The sequence below is a fragment of the Mixophyes fleayi genome, chromosome 1 (genome assembly GCF_038048845.1).
Source record: "Mixophyes fleayi isolate aMixFle1 chromosome 1, aMixFle1.hap1, whole genome shotgun sequence".
Taxonomy (NCBI): domain Eukaryota; kingdom Metazoa; phylum Chordata; class Amphibia; order Anura; family Limnodynastidae; genus Mixophyes; species Mixophyes fleayi.
The window spans coordinates 63,162,396-63,177,726 of record NC_134402.1 but is presented as its reverse complement, the minus strand read 5'-3'; positions in this window follow the sequence as shown (position 1 = coordinate 63,177,726).

Genomic DNA, 15,331 nt, shown 5'->3' with positions numbered 1-15,331 from the left:
AGATGATGAAGTCCATTCTCTTATATTATCTTCTCCATCCTCAACCTGCCCCTATCTACTGGTGTAGAAATTAAGGATAGGATTCATTTACAAAAACATGGCTGGCAACGGTGCTGCTTCTGATTTAAAAAGACCAGTACAGATAATTATAAAAGTAGACAACTAGTTGAAATACTTACCTGTTTAGAATGATTCTCACCAGAAAAAGAAAGTTACAATGCATGGGAAGCTCAGAGGGAAGGAAATTTGACAATGACACTAGCAGTTTGAATAAGGTCTTTGGGGGCTAAATTTAAAGCGACATTGTGATTAAAGGCAAAACTTGTCTTTAATCACATTCCCACTTTAAATTTATCCCGCAATGTGAAATCCCACTTCAATACATTTACCCCCAGATGTTCCATAGAGGAATTTCTTCTTCTCCAAATTTTAATCGATTTCACATAGAAGTTTCAATTCTTTATTCACTATAATTTTAATACTTCGCTTGGGAGGATATAACACTTTAACACATTATTAGGATTGTTATTTTAGAACTTATAAATAAATCAAAAAATATTTTAACAATGACAGAAATCAGAATATGAAATTCTTATATCCCAATACTGGTAATAAATAGGTATAATACGCTTCCAACACTAGAACCCTTTTTTCATTTTGTATCATATATCATAATTATTCTAGGAGAGCACCCCTATTGATATTTAAATTTGTGTTATATGACCAGTAAAAAGTAAATTATACAAAGATAATTCTGGTGCGGATAATTCTTTATATGAATGTAACACATAACAATAACCAAGCACAGTGGAAGCTGGGAGGGCGGAACATTACATGTCTCACCGATCATGCCCAAGCTGCTGGTGGTATGTTAGTGCTGAAGTTCTTCTGAGCGTGCTCTACATGACTGAAGAGTTTTGAGAGAAGAGTACTGGGCATGCTCAGCCTGATAGAGTCAGATTCTTTTAGTGACCTGGATCCTGACAGGTATGTTCTTGAGGGTATGTTTGCCCACATATTACAGATATGGTATCAGACAATAAAAGCTTTAGGTTAATCGTCTCCTAGGGGCAGATTCATTTAGCCATGAGGTGACGCTGTGTGGTTCTGAAACAGTCCGCAGAGATACATAGCGTCAGAGTTTATACTAAAATCTCTGCTCATTTTCACATATCCCATAGAGATGTGAGGGAAAATGAGCGGAGATTTCTGTACTGAGGCGAGATCTGGCAACATCTCGCGGCTAATTGAATCTACCGCCTATTCTGCCCTTTGGTGTCCTGATAGAGACACTATGTTTAGATTAAGAGTAGGCAGTGTTCCTTCAGCACATTTAGTTGTATAGTGGGGGGGTCTCATGGTTCTTGTTTTCTGCTGGTGCTACAGTAGCCCCTTTTCCCATACTATACGGTCCTCATACCTTCCTTCCTGTTCTGTCTCAAGTTGGGGTTGTCTATATAGCCTATCTTAACTATGATCCAAAGCAGTGGTCAGAGTGGGGGTGCACACGGTGGTATGCCATACTGCCACTTCTCCTACTTTGATTGTAAAACTACAAAATTTCATTCACTTACATTCCCATTACATTTTTCATACGGCCACTTCATTAGTTTCCACTTTGACCACTGGCCCCAACTTATAGTCAGTTAGGACAGAGACATGTCACTGATTTACTGGGACAGGAGGTCATAAGAAATCCAACAAGGTCACTACAATGCTCCTCACTGGACAACTTGCTGAGCTTTGTTCTGGGTCAAAGCTCCCATGAAGCAACTGTTCTTGGATCTCAAGTCATTGCCTAAGAGAACCATGGCCTCCACCAAGAAGACTATTTCCACAGCCATAGTGCATGTGTGCAAAGATTTTTTTGTGATGTATTTCTGGTCTCTTCAAGCTCTGTCTGCATGTCAGGCCCAGAGCAGATGGCTTTTTTTCTTGCCACCACACGGTTAACAATGGGGAGGAGAGTTCCAGAGTCCCAAAATCCACTGACATGCCTTCCATCCAAGAGAACAACTGCCTGTCTAATTGCTGTTACTCCAGGGTACTCAGAGACATGACCTGAACTCTGTAGGCACTGTGCGAGGTAGGAGATGGGACCAAATTGGACTCTCATCTAACTTACACATAATGAATTGGGTGGGGCTATTTGGGCTCTCAGCAAGATGTCATTGACCCCACGTTTTACCCTTCTAGTATTGAGCAAATGTTAGAGTAGGGTCCAAGAGAGCAACAGTGAAAGAGTGGACACAGCAGTATAAACAGGCTTGTCCCCCCATTTTACTACTGATCTATCAGGCCCTGTATGTGGCTCCCTCCTGGACCTCTCAATGGAAGCCACAGAGAATTAAAAATAAATAATTAATTTCAGTTTATTTTTATCAGCACAGCATGCCTGGTGTACTGATTTCTAAGGCAGCAAGCCTACAGCATATTGTGTGACACTGAAACAGGAAGTAATATGTATATTGGCATGTTTCCTGAGACAGGTGTCTCCTGTCATATTTGAATTTATGGCCCTTCTAATACATTTACTAGCTGCCATAAGCTGTCTGACTCCATCAATTCCTACCATTATACACATCTTCCTTCCATCCCTCTTCTTCCTAACTTAAAGATTCAGGTGCCCCCAGCACCATACCATCAACATGGGCATCTCCAACACAACACCACCCAAGATGAAGATCTACAGGACAACAAGGGATCACCCACAGAGCTCCACGACAACAATCTATTAAGTACTTGGAGTGTGCATGCAAATGTGATTTTCTGCGGAATTGCAACTTGTATTAATATTAAAAGTATACTCCCAGGCCCACTACCTGGTACAGAGGTAGCAGAAATGACAAGCCAAGGAATGTCGCTGAAAGTGTACCCTCTCCATCCTGTTATCACATTACAGCAATATTGTTTGTTTCTGTACTGCTCCGCAAGTACTCTTTGTTCTTCACATTATTATTATTATCCTCTATTTATAGGGCACCACAAGGAGTCTGCATTGAAATACAGACAGCATATGATGAAACAGAAAATAGGATTACAGGACAAAACAATAAACACACTGTAGCTAAAATCTCAACACATCTATGAACAGACAGCGCAAAGGTTTGAGTGAATCCCAGAACACTTAGAAACTAGAAAAGGGAAAGAGGAGAGGTGGGGAATGAACTAGAGCAGGCTGGATCTGGACCAGGAGAGTGGGCGCAACTAACAGGATCAGAGCCAATGATAGCAGTGCGAAGACAAGGGAGATGTGCAGACCAAGCTCAGGAGCCTAATGGTGAGGTGCAAAATAAAGGCGGGATGCCGGTGGCAAAGGTAACAAGAGGAGAATGACATGAGGTAAGAGAGCCTACTCGCAGGAGCTTACAATCTAAAGGGAGGGGGCAAACAAACAGGAGACACAGTGTCGACTCAGTGTAAGGGAACTAGAAATCTGAAGGGAGGGAAAACCAAACAGTGGTTTATACAAGGAGCAGAGGATGAATGAAGGTGAGGAATACCCATCTTCCCATTTCCTCTGGTTAGTAAACCTTTTGTTGGTTAGCTACTATCGTCTTCAGCTGCTTCTGTTGCCTCTTCCCCAGTCCATGGAGGTCCTGCACATGCTTATCTGCAAAAGGAACTCCAGATGGGTATGGGAAGATGGGATTACCACCGGGTGGATCAGAGGAGACAGGATAGGCCAGTGTTCTTGGTGATAAAGTGCAGCTCTTCACATGCAACATTGTCCTGAAGATGCCTTAATTCATATTGGAAACTAAGTACATCAGTCCATGCTTCAAAGGGAAGATAAAATTGGTAGCATACAGGCTATGGTTACCATCTGCCAGTTGATCATTGACTCCCGCAGTAGATGATCTGCTCAACAAATTCTTCAGGCTGCATCCTACCAAGCTTGGGGAGTGTGGAGCCCATATCTCTACACAAAGCTTTATAAGAACTAACAAAAAACAAACATAAATCAGGATTTTTACACTAATACAATTAAAGAAAATATCTCGGTAAAAGTCGAAAAGAGCAAAAGATTAAAAATGGATGCAATGTTAGATTTACTATTCCATCTAATCAGACATAGCTTATTTGCTTGAAGTATCTAAAGCAGTTGCCATAAAAGTTGTGCTATTCATTTTTTCATTGATAAGGTTCTTTGTAGTATTTGATTCACTCAAAGGAATTATAATAATCACATTGACTTCAGAGGATTAGTATCTCAACATAAACATGAATGATAAGAATAAAGCACACAGGCTAAAATGAAGGGAACAGAAAATCTCAGAGGTGAAATACATGTCATACTGTAATGTTTGTATGTCGTGATACTATTTTCTACTGATATACACCGAGAGTGTATGCAGCCAGTTTTAAGAAAATGTATGACTGGTACTACTAATGCCGCTGCACAAGGGCCCAGAGACTAAAACATTATTGCAACATTATTTTTATTTAATTGTGCACAATTGGATGGCCGAATTTTCTTTGAGCTCTCCCAACATTTTAAAAAGCCTCCTTTAACCTCCCTTCTCTCTCCTCTTGGACAAACTAACTGGGGCTGTGTTGATGATATCTAAAACATTAAGGATTTAAAAAAAACATTAAAACAAAATAGTAACTCAATTATATCAAACCAATAAAATTGTTGCCTTTAAAACTGATCTTATAATTAATTCACAAAGGTTGTAAATTAGCATAAATTGAATTTGTAAGTAGTTGTTTTTGTATTTAAATCGTTATCTAAATAAGTTAAATTCCAGTCAACAAAATGAAATAACCAGTAATTCCAGGCCACACACACAATGAAATAAATTCTACTTACGGGCGTTACCATCCTAAATACATAGCCCCCCACCATAGAGTGCAGGCGGTATCATACAGAGTCGTGTTGCTGACTGGTGGAGTGCTGACATGCGGGGGCACAGTAAGTGGTGGCATAATATCATACTTGCCCACTCCGAATTCCAGATAGGACCCACGCAGACTCCCAGGACAGTAGGCCAACCTCCTTCCTCCTGTTCACTCACTAGCGAGGTGGGTAGGATAGGAACCTCAATGACACGATTTATGGTGAATCGAGACAATTTGTCCCCAGCAAACCCCCCACCCCGCAGCAAAATGCTTTCATGTCATTACAATGGGGGGCGGGGCCAAAATGATGCGATTCACCCCTGACCCATTCTGCCCTCCCACTTAGCCCCCACCCATAACATAATTATGGGCAGTGTTGTACATTTGTTAGTTTGGGGATTTGTAAGGAATTATCCATTGAAGCCAATGGGGAGAGCATTACAGTAGAGGGATCATCAGATTCCTCACCACAGCTTACCTGCTCTCTCCTCCGGTCACTATCGCAAGTATGTCTATGCTCATGCATGACCTATGGTTGCCATAATGACCGGAGAGAGCGGGAGGTTTAAGGCAAGTGAAATCACCACCGGCACAGCCTCCTATCGGCGGTGCTGTCCCAGGGTGATTTTTATTAAATGGGGACGAAAAATCATCTGTCATTGTTGCGATGACAGTTGATAATTAATGGGGCAAAACCCCCTTGATTAATAAATATACCCCCATGAGTGGTACCATGGGCCACTTACTTGTCAAGTTGCCAGACCTCCAGTGTCTGCCTCAAGCTGGTCGCCCACAAACAAAGTCGATCTAACATTAACCTGGTCCTCAGATGCCCGTCTGCACAATTATCTGTCAACCGCATTAAAAATCCGTAAGTGGCTGAATCTCGTCCAACTTGGCCACCCACGTGTGCCGGCAACTCTGAATGTGATCCTTAGTAGCAGGATCAGCTCTGCTTTATCTGCAGAAGTACCAAGCGCTGTTCTTAGTTTTGAATAAGAGCTACTTTTATTTGCCACCTATTGTCCATTGCAGCAGTACATCCTGGTGCTTTATGCAAGAAACTCCAACACTTACCTAGCCTATTGTTTATTGTATTTGCTCATCAACTGAGGAAAAAAGGAATCAATATTCTATGAATGTTGTCACTAACAATACTCTATTTTTGTTACCACTATAATAACCCCGGCAATGATGATGCTATTTACTTAGAATTTTCCAAAATTTGAATACATTTTATGTTTAACAAATTTAAATGAGATAAAATATTTTACTGTAGATTCCATAGTTCACAATCACCTCTTTTTAGCAATATTTTTTAAATCTCATAATATTTACATAACGTAAACATATTGAGCCATGCTGCCACTAGGTGGCATGATTGTCTGTATTGAAACTTTTTCTAGTCTCAGCTGCTCATGAGCATGCACGCAGATATAGGGCCGTAAATGCTGATACATATCTTATTTTGCTTATAATTGCACTGCGCATGACAAAAAAAGGACTATACACCAGTGAATACAAATACATATAATTAATTTTTTCGAAGGCAAACATGATTATCCGATAGGCTGACTAGGCTTCAGCCTAGGGCACAAATCTTTTGGATATGCAAGATATTTCATGGTGCAAAATTGTGACAGTTGCCTACTCTCCCGGAATGTCCAGGAGACTCCCGTATTTCTGGGAGACCTCCCGGGAGAGCAGGGCAACCTCCCAGTTGTCGCCCCCGCAATAGATAAGTGGTGGGGTCTAATTATGCAAATATCGCGCCATCTTAGCCCCGCCAAAATGATGCTATTTGTCAAGCTCCGTCCCCGCACGCCCACCTCCCCCGGGATCCCCTTGAAGCCAGCGAGGAAAAGTTGGCAAGTATGGACTATAGTATGGTTTTAATATTTTATGTATAATAGTAAAGACTGAAGACATACTCAGGTGGGCAATTAAGAATAAGCAAGTAGGAGAGACAAAGATGGCAAAAAGCGCAGGTGCACCAATGTTGACAGCATCATGTGTCACAGTAAATTAACTCTTTCATGCAGTGACTAAGATAGTCTCAAGTATTTAACGAGTTGGCAGTTCTATTATTGCACAAAAATATTCAGCAAATGCAAAACATTTCCATTTCTACAATGTTACTTGTTCTTACTGCATGAGAAACAGTACCACCCACTTTGAGATGGATAATTACAGCTCCACGTCTGCTGAGACTGACATTGCAAAACTGGTGTTATGTAAGTCAATATAAAACCACCTTCATATTGTATGAATAGGAAGCAGTGCTTTCATTTTTTCTAGTTTATTGCTACATAGGTATATTCATATCATATCTCATATAATTCCTTATTCATTAATGCAACCCACCAATGCACTATAACCATGCTTTAGTCTAATGCAAACAAAATTTAAACCAACCATACAAATGGTGTAAATGTAAAACTAATAGCTTGTTTTGCATATTCCAAAATAGATCCACTCTTTATTTTAATTTTATCTAATAAAAATAAGATTTCATATAGTCTTGAATTATTGGATTTCTACAAAAATACCCCACCTACATGGCTAAAATAAGAAGCATATGATTCTAACATTAGTGCTTGTTTTACTTTCAAGTTAGCAGTGAATAAAATAGGAATTTTTATGTCCATCATGTTAAAAAAATAATTACAAGACCTTAATATAAATCAAATGTAAGATATATAGATAGGACAAATAGGGGAAAGATATACAGTATGGGATTCATGCTGAGTTGGGTGTTTGTCGGTTAGTTTAGCATAAAATATGCAAATTTGTACTGTGCATGCTCACAAAAAAAAGAATACTTCTTCATCCAAATGCAGATTTGCTGACATCTGACACTTGCGCATGCTTACACAAGGAGAGGTGAAACAGGGGAGAGAAGGGAGGTCTGATAATAGTAAGGGCATGCCCATGTATTTGTGAACTGAGGAAGACTGCACAGAGCCACAGATATATGACTTGCAGGTGACTGATGACTGGTCAATACACACTGATGCTGATGAGCACCAGCACTACCTAGTGGCTTCTGATTGGCTGATTGGAAAGTCACCTCTGAAGCTGATTGCGCTTTCATCATTGATCGTGCCTGTATTACATGATTTTGTTGGTGTATTTTAGAATTATTTTTTGCTACTTTCAGTTGAATACGAGAAGAAAGATTTTACCTGTGGCATTGTAGAGGTTTTTTTATTTAAATAAAACCTAATAATGAATACGTTTTTCTCTATTACAAGAATTTAGGTGTATCTAAGGTACGTTTGACATAAACCTGGCGCATATGCAAGTGGTGGAGGGCTGAACGTGTCTTGAGAGCCACCGAAACATGTCAACATTTTGCTAAAGCTATACCCTGATCCTGATAGTCTACAAACTTTTAGGGGCGTATTCAATTGTTTGCCGTGACCGCCGAAAAACGAGCGCTCGAAAAATATTACCGTTTATACGGTAATATTGCGCGTAACGTATAAACGGTAATAGTTTTAACGCGCTCGTTTTTCGGCGGTCACGGCAAACAATTGAATACGCCCCTTAGTGTCAAAAAATCTTGACTGTCCTACCCATAATGGGACTGCTGGGAGGTATGACATCACTTTATTTTTAATAACTTCTCCAAAGAATTGAAAATAAGTATTTTACTATATTTTGTCAGAGATTTTGTTTTTAACAGTCAATTAACCTATTTTGTTTATCTTGATCAGGTTATGTCTTAGGGCAGTGACTTTAAAGACCAGGAAGACAGACTAGGTGTAGCTGCCAAGTTCAAATTCCTCTTTGACAAACTGCATGAAAAGAATGTGTCCACTCAAAGAGGTGAAGGTTGTTCAAAGGAAAAAAAATGCCATGTAGTGACAAGGCTTATTTAGCCTCTGGGTGATTGAGGTTTGTACAGAATGCCAGAGAAGGTCTGTGGTCTCCCAATGGTGATGTGACACCACTGGTTAATGTTGGAGCCAAGCCTAATTGGAGCATTTTATAATAATTCCCATTAAATCTGTCTGGTCCCAGGGATTCGTTAAGTGGTAATGATCTTATCATCAGAGAAGCATCCTGTTCCGTTATGTCTGCATTAAGAAATTCTCTTTGTTTGGGATTAAGTTTCAGGAGATTAGCGTCAGATAATAGGCATTGTCTGCAGGGGCCGTGTATAAATTCTTAGAGTATCAAAGTAGGATTCAATCTCTAATTGTGATATTGTTGTTATTATTATTATTATTATTGATATTATTATTATTATTATTATTATTATTAATAATATAATCCCTTTTTTGTTGTTGTTGTCTGACCACAAAGGTTAGTAATCTCCCTGCCTTGCCACTCCATCAGTCGTAGAAAAAGTCAACTTTTTTTTGTCCTTTCTGGAGGAGGAAGGTTTCCTTAATCTGTTTACATTTTGTATAGGTTTCTGTTAATGCTCCCAGTATGAATGCAGCGGGAAATATTTGTAGTTACTGCAAGCAGAGTGTCTTTATTTTGAACACAGGTCACACAGGTAATATCAAAATACAGTCAATGTTAAAATAGGTATCACAAATTCATAGGCACAGCAGGTAATGCTGATGAGATGTATTGCAGAACTCAGAAGCAGGCAGGCAGGGGTTAATGCTGAATAGTCTGGCACTAGTCTGATGGAGAGGGCAGCTCACAGTAGCATGTAGTGAGCAACGAGAATGTTTGGCAGAATCTGATCACGATACAAAGGCATATTGGATGCAGCCCAGGTATAAATTAGGATCAGAGTCCTAACCTTAAACAGCAGCAGCTCTGGTAGCATAGAGGTACTTCAGGCCAGATACAAATTAGGATCAGGACTCTGATCCTAATTTGTACAGTGTCTCGATTTGCGACATGTGAGCAACCAAGGTAGGAATCAAGATTTGTAAATTTCTCTTTCAAGTTCCAATTTTTTTTGCTAAATAATATATAATATGTCCACGCATCACTGCTTTTGATGCCTCCCAAAATAATACAGGAGTGTCCCAGTGTTCGATGTTATCTTCTACATACTCCAGCCAATGGTGTCTAAGGTATGCTTTAAAATCCTCATTGTGATAAAGGTAAGAAGGGAAACACCTTGAGCAGTGTTTGTGAGCGGGAGATCCTTTATGAAGTTCCATGTAGAGGAGAGCGTGATCAGAAATTATGATGTTATCTATATGGGTTTAAAATATTCTAGTAAATAGGTTTGATTTAGTGAGAATATAATCTATACTGCAGACGGAATGGTGGACACCAGAATAAAATTTGTAATCTTTACTTGCCAATATTAGAAGCATATAAATCTAGTAGTGTGAATTTCTCACCAAAAATTGTTATGTTGAGTAAAATGTATCTTCCCCCAGGGAAAGTCACTACGCAGTTATAACATACTGTATATTAGAGCTTAGTTGCATAGCCACTATTCTCTTTTTTGTGTAAAGGATGCAAAGATGCATTACTGTATCCAATGGGATTTAATTGTGTCATGTTAATTTTCCAGCCATTGCATTCCTTGTAATAGAACTATGTCCTGCTGAAATTTCATAAAATGGGACAGGACCCACTTTCTTTTAAAGGCACTGTTCAGACCAGTCACATTCCAAGATTCCCTGAATGAAAATCCTACTCTGTCTCAGCCAATGGGGTAGGTACAGATCATCAGAAAGAGCTGGTCTGAGATAGGATGGTCCTGAAATCCATTATTGTTTACAAAAATGGAAGGGGAAGACGGGAGGGGGAGGGAAAGAGGAAAGGGAAGAAAAAAGGAACAAACATGTGAAGAGTAATAACATTAGGTGCATGAACAACTGTAGATCAGATGAATAAATGATTGTGCCATTTAGGACAAATACGCACATATCTCAGACCCCAATGGGACAAGTGGTAAGTTATAATTAGACAATGAAAGACAGTAATATGTCAGGGGCTCTCACATCCAGTTTGGGATGATGATTTAAGAGATGGGGGTACCTTCTAGAGTATATTGAAGTGTAGTTTGGCCGCCTGAGGGTCATCAAAAAGAAGTATGGTTCTATCCAGTTTGACTGTTAGGCTAAGAATGTTATCTTTGTCTCGGTGGTCCAACAATTTCACTACTACAGATCTAGGGGTTTTAGGGTCCCCATAAGCGAATGTCTTTCTGGGCCCACATTATGTGTTTGTTCAATATGCCCCATTCCTGACGATGTAGGGACCTTCAGTGCATTAAGTCAACACTCAGCAAATCGATGAGGTCCGATCTCAGGAATGCCAATGAAGCTGAGATTATTTCTTCTGTGACGATTTTCAAGGTCGTTAAGTTTGTACCTTAGATTATGATTGGTCTGTTTTTGTCCATGCAATGATGCTTGCATAGAAATGATGACATCTTCGACTTCAATAAACTCTCCAGTTCTGTTATACGTTATGAAACTACAAATGGGCAATCAGCGACTTTATAGAAACATGTATACCATCCATTTTTTTCCTCAATAAGTAGCATGATGATTCTTTGTAGCCTCAGTAGCACTAGGTAGAGCAGTATTATATTGTGTCATGATTAATGGTGAGTCCTCTGAGGAGTCAGAGTGCAAGTCAGAGGAGCCTTTGTAAGGATGAGGCTTGGGAATGTTATGTTTTTGTTTCCCAAGATATTTGTCCATAGTATGTAGTTCAGGAAAGCCAGAAATGAGTCATCATCTGTTCATAAAATGTTATAATTACATGTTAATGATAAGGAATGTCTTTGGGGCATATGCAGCCACTAACAACTTGGTAGGAGATATTGGAGCACAGTGAACCTTCACTATAATCAGTGCGAGAATCCCTTTTGAGGTAATGTAGTATAAGCAATTGTAATGGTGTGAGCCAGGGAGCACAACAATGTTCTGCGCCACCCTGCAGTCAACAGACAAGAAACGGTAAGGTGTTTAGACAATAATAAAGGGTAATAGGTGTCGATATGCACAAAATCTCAGTGTGGGAACCTGACACACATCTCAAAGTGTTGCAAAGTTAATGAAACTGGTGCGAGCAGTGGGTAAATTGCATGCATGTATGCACAAATGGTTAACATAGTTGTTGAAGTGGTGGCACCAGGAAGGTTTTATCGGCGACCTTATGCAGGTGACGGATTCTCAGGTGTGTACCAATAAGGCTGTACAAAACTTCTATGGAGAGGAGACAGTAAAATGTCCAAGGGGTAAATGTATGAACCTCCGGATTCTTCAACTCCGGCGAGTTCAGCGTCTTCAGCGCTTAAATTTAAAGTGGTGCTGCCTTGTAAAGGGAAGTCTCCCTTTACAAGGCAGCACCATGATGAGCCAGCCAGGAAGCTCATTCATGATGAGCCAGCCAGGAAGCCTTGTCCCAAGGCATCAGCGTATGTGTAGCCTTGCAATGCCCTTGTGAGTGTCACAGGTCTCTCTCCAGTAAAGTAGATAGGGAAGGTGGGCATGAGATATCGGGTGCAGTACTGAGCCAGAAAGCCACTGTGTCATGGAGCCGTAGCCAATTCATGCTTTTCTGTCAGACAGTTATGTGCACTTCAAGTATGAGGACCTGACTCCCGGGGAATAAAGTGGCTCCAGTACAGCATAGATAACCCTAAGCTGTGCCAGACAATATTACCCACCAGGCATAGACAATGGTGAAACTGTGGTGCAGCAAGTGGCCAATGTATAAGGACAGATGCAGCAGTGAAAGGAGGAGCTGTTGTAAGATGTGGCCATTCTTGATGCCCCGTCCACTGAAAGTTCTCATACATTAATTTTAATAGCTATGATTCTACCCAGTCAATAAATAATCAAATTTTTTCAAGTATTTAGGTCTTTTAAGAGTCTAGCTAGAAGCAGGGGAGTGACGAGGGAAGCAGGAGTGACGAGGACCCCTTTATTTTGTTGCTGACATTTAAGGTTGAACACTGTAGAGACAAGTAACATGCCTCTGATTTAGTAAAGTTCATTTTATAGACATACAATTTACTATACACCTCTATAACTTTATATAAGTTAGGGAGTGTATTTAGGGGGGTTGGGTACGCTTCAACGATGACGAGAAATCCGACACAGTGAAGACCTCCAAAAAAAAACGATTTCAGGAAAAAATTACTGCAATATACACAGACTTGCCTGAAAACCGACTCTGCACATATCCGATGGCAGCAGAAGGCTGAAAGGACCTCCTTACGAATGGACAGGTCTCCAGCAGTAGTGTGTGACGTCAGTGCAACCTGAATGAATTTTAATTTAAAGCGGCAATGTCGGGACAAACAGTTTAAACAGTTAATCTGGGGGGTCCCGACATTTCTATTGTCTCTTGCCTGGTGTCCTGGGATGAGTCCCACCTGGTTATATAGGACTAATACAACATAAAGTTGGATGTCAATCTTCAAGAGGGAAATAACCCTGTAACTTGCACAGTTGTTCTTTCTTTCCTCTCTTTATGAATAACAACCATGCAGGCTTTGAGCATAGGTTTTGAAAAATGTTTGCCCTGTAGAGCTTCAATAAATAAATTTCAAGCACTTATCAAGCGTTGGAAAAGTCTGTTTCCACATGGGTGCTAAGCAAATGCTAGAGATGGTCAATGAGGCGCTATCTAAGGAAGGGCCGATTGGTTCGGGAAGACATATTATGTGTTGGAAATATGGTGCGTACGCAACGGCGTATTGCGACAAATGGGTCAAGATGACCAAGGATTGTGTGAGACCTTTTCCCAAGGTTGGTAATTTCGATTCAGAGGTGTTAAGTAATGTTAGAGATAAAATATGTTTGATCAAATCAATGAAAAAGAGAATTAAACACAATGACTGCGTAAAACTGTGGCAACAGGAAGGGCAAGGCAGCACGTGCATATCGTAAGGAAGGAAGCATTGCGAGGCGAGGAGAATGGAATGGAATGCATGCGCGCCCCCACCTCCATATGTGGTTGGGGGGGAAAGTACAGTCGATTTAAAAAATGTTAACAATAAACCAAGTTATTTATGTCCTGTATTAAGCCATTTTAACTGTAATGTTTCTGAAGAAGATGGTGAACCCACCGTTATTTCAGCCATTGCCCATGCTATTAACATGCAAGAGGTACCACGTAGATAAGGAAAGGGAGTGGTCCCACCAGCAGGGGCAGCGGCTGAAATTGGTGAGAGTAGCAGAGGAAGTGACAAGAAGGTAGCTTTTTCAGGTTTAATGGATGGCCTCAAGGAAAATTTGAAAATCAGGGTGCAAACTTCATTAACTAACTGGAAAGGGATCACAGTAGATGCTCTCAGGGAGTCAGCTAGAGAATATGATAGAAATATAAATAAATAGAGAGTGGCACAAAGTGATAGGTTAATGATGGTAAATGTCCAAGCACTAGATGGAATGCACACACGACCACAGTATAATAACACTTGTTATAAGGAAAGGAAACAACAAGAGTTGAGGAAGTGTTTTAGATGCACTAAAACAGGACACCTAGCAAAGGACTGTAAAGAAAGAACAAGAGCGGAAGCAAGGAGATGTGGGCCAGCTAATGGGGAATCGCATAGATAACCACAAAGAAGGCGCACACAAGTCTCAGAGGTTTCTCAACAGTTGCCTGCACACATCATAGCAGCAAATGCTTTGCGGAGAACAACAGCCAACACTAGGTTTCAGGTCATACCTGCAATTCTACAACCAGGTAGGTTAAATGTTAATCTGTGTTGAGTGTGACTGTTCAGACTTAAAAGATGAGTAATTTAAATGTATATTTTCTTTTTGTTGTTTGTTTTTGTAGTCTTGTGTTTACTTTCCTGGTCGATGATAAGGATTGAGAGTAAAGAAATGAAAATGTTTTTTTTTCTTTGTTATTTGATACTAACTTTGTGTTGTTCTTCTCTTCTGTAGATAAGGACAGACAAAGAAAATGATATATTTAATAATTAAGGAGATTGCAGGAGAAGTACAAAGTTTTCTCTTGAAAGACAAATTAACTATGGGTCATTGTAACACTCTTTCTTCTAATTGCAGTGGCTCATGATAATTTATTTGGCTGAGATTTATTATTTAAAATGAAGTATGTATATACCTTGCCTCTAATGTTGTTTTATGTATTCCAGGAACACACATGGGAGATACAGAGTATGTGTCACAAAGGATTAATTTTGCACTTCTCCATTATAGTCACGAGTCTATCGCAAGGTATATAGTTATTGTGATCAGAAGATACCGGGCTCCTTACGAGCTAACGATGGACGACACTGAATTGGATGGGTGATGTAACTCCCTATTAAATTTAATAAGAATGGGGGAGGGGTCATAGATTAGTTAAGTGTCACGGGGATTAGTAAAATAGTAGAGCCATTTTCCCATAGTGCCCAATCCAGCTGTCATTTTACTGTAAATCTCTTTCTCTGCTTTTCTGCTTTTCTATTGTTCTGCAAGTCACTTCAGTATTATTCTTCTTCTTGTCTTATCTTCCATTCTTTACATTTCTATCTGTCAGTATCTCATTCTCTTCTAAACAAAGAGATACAAAATACGTAGAC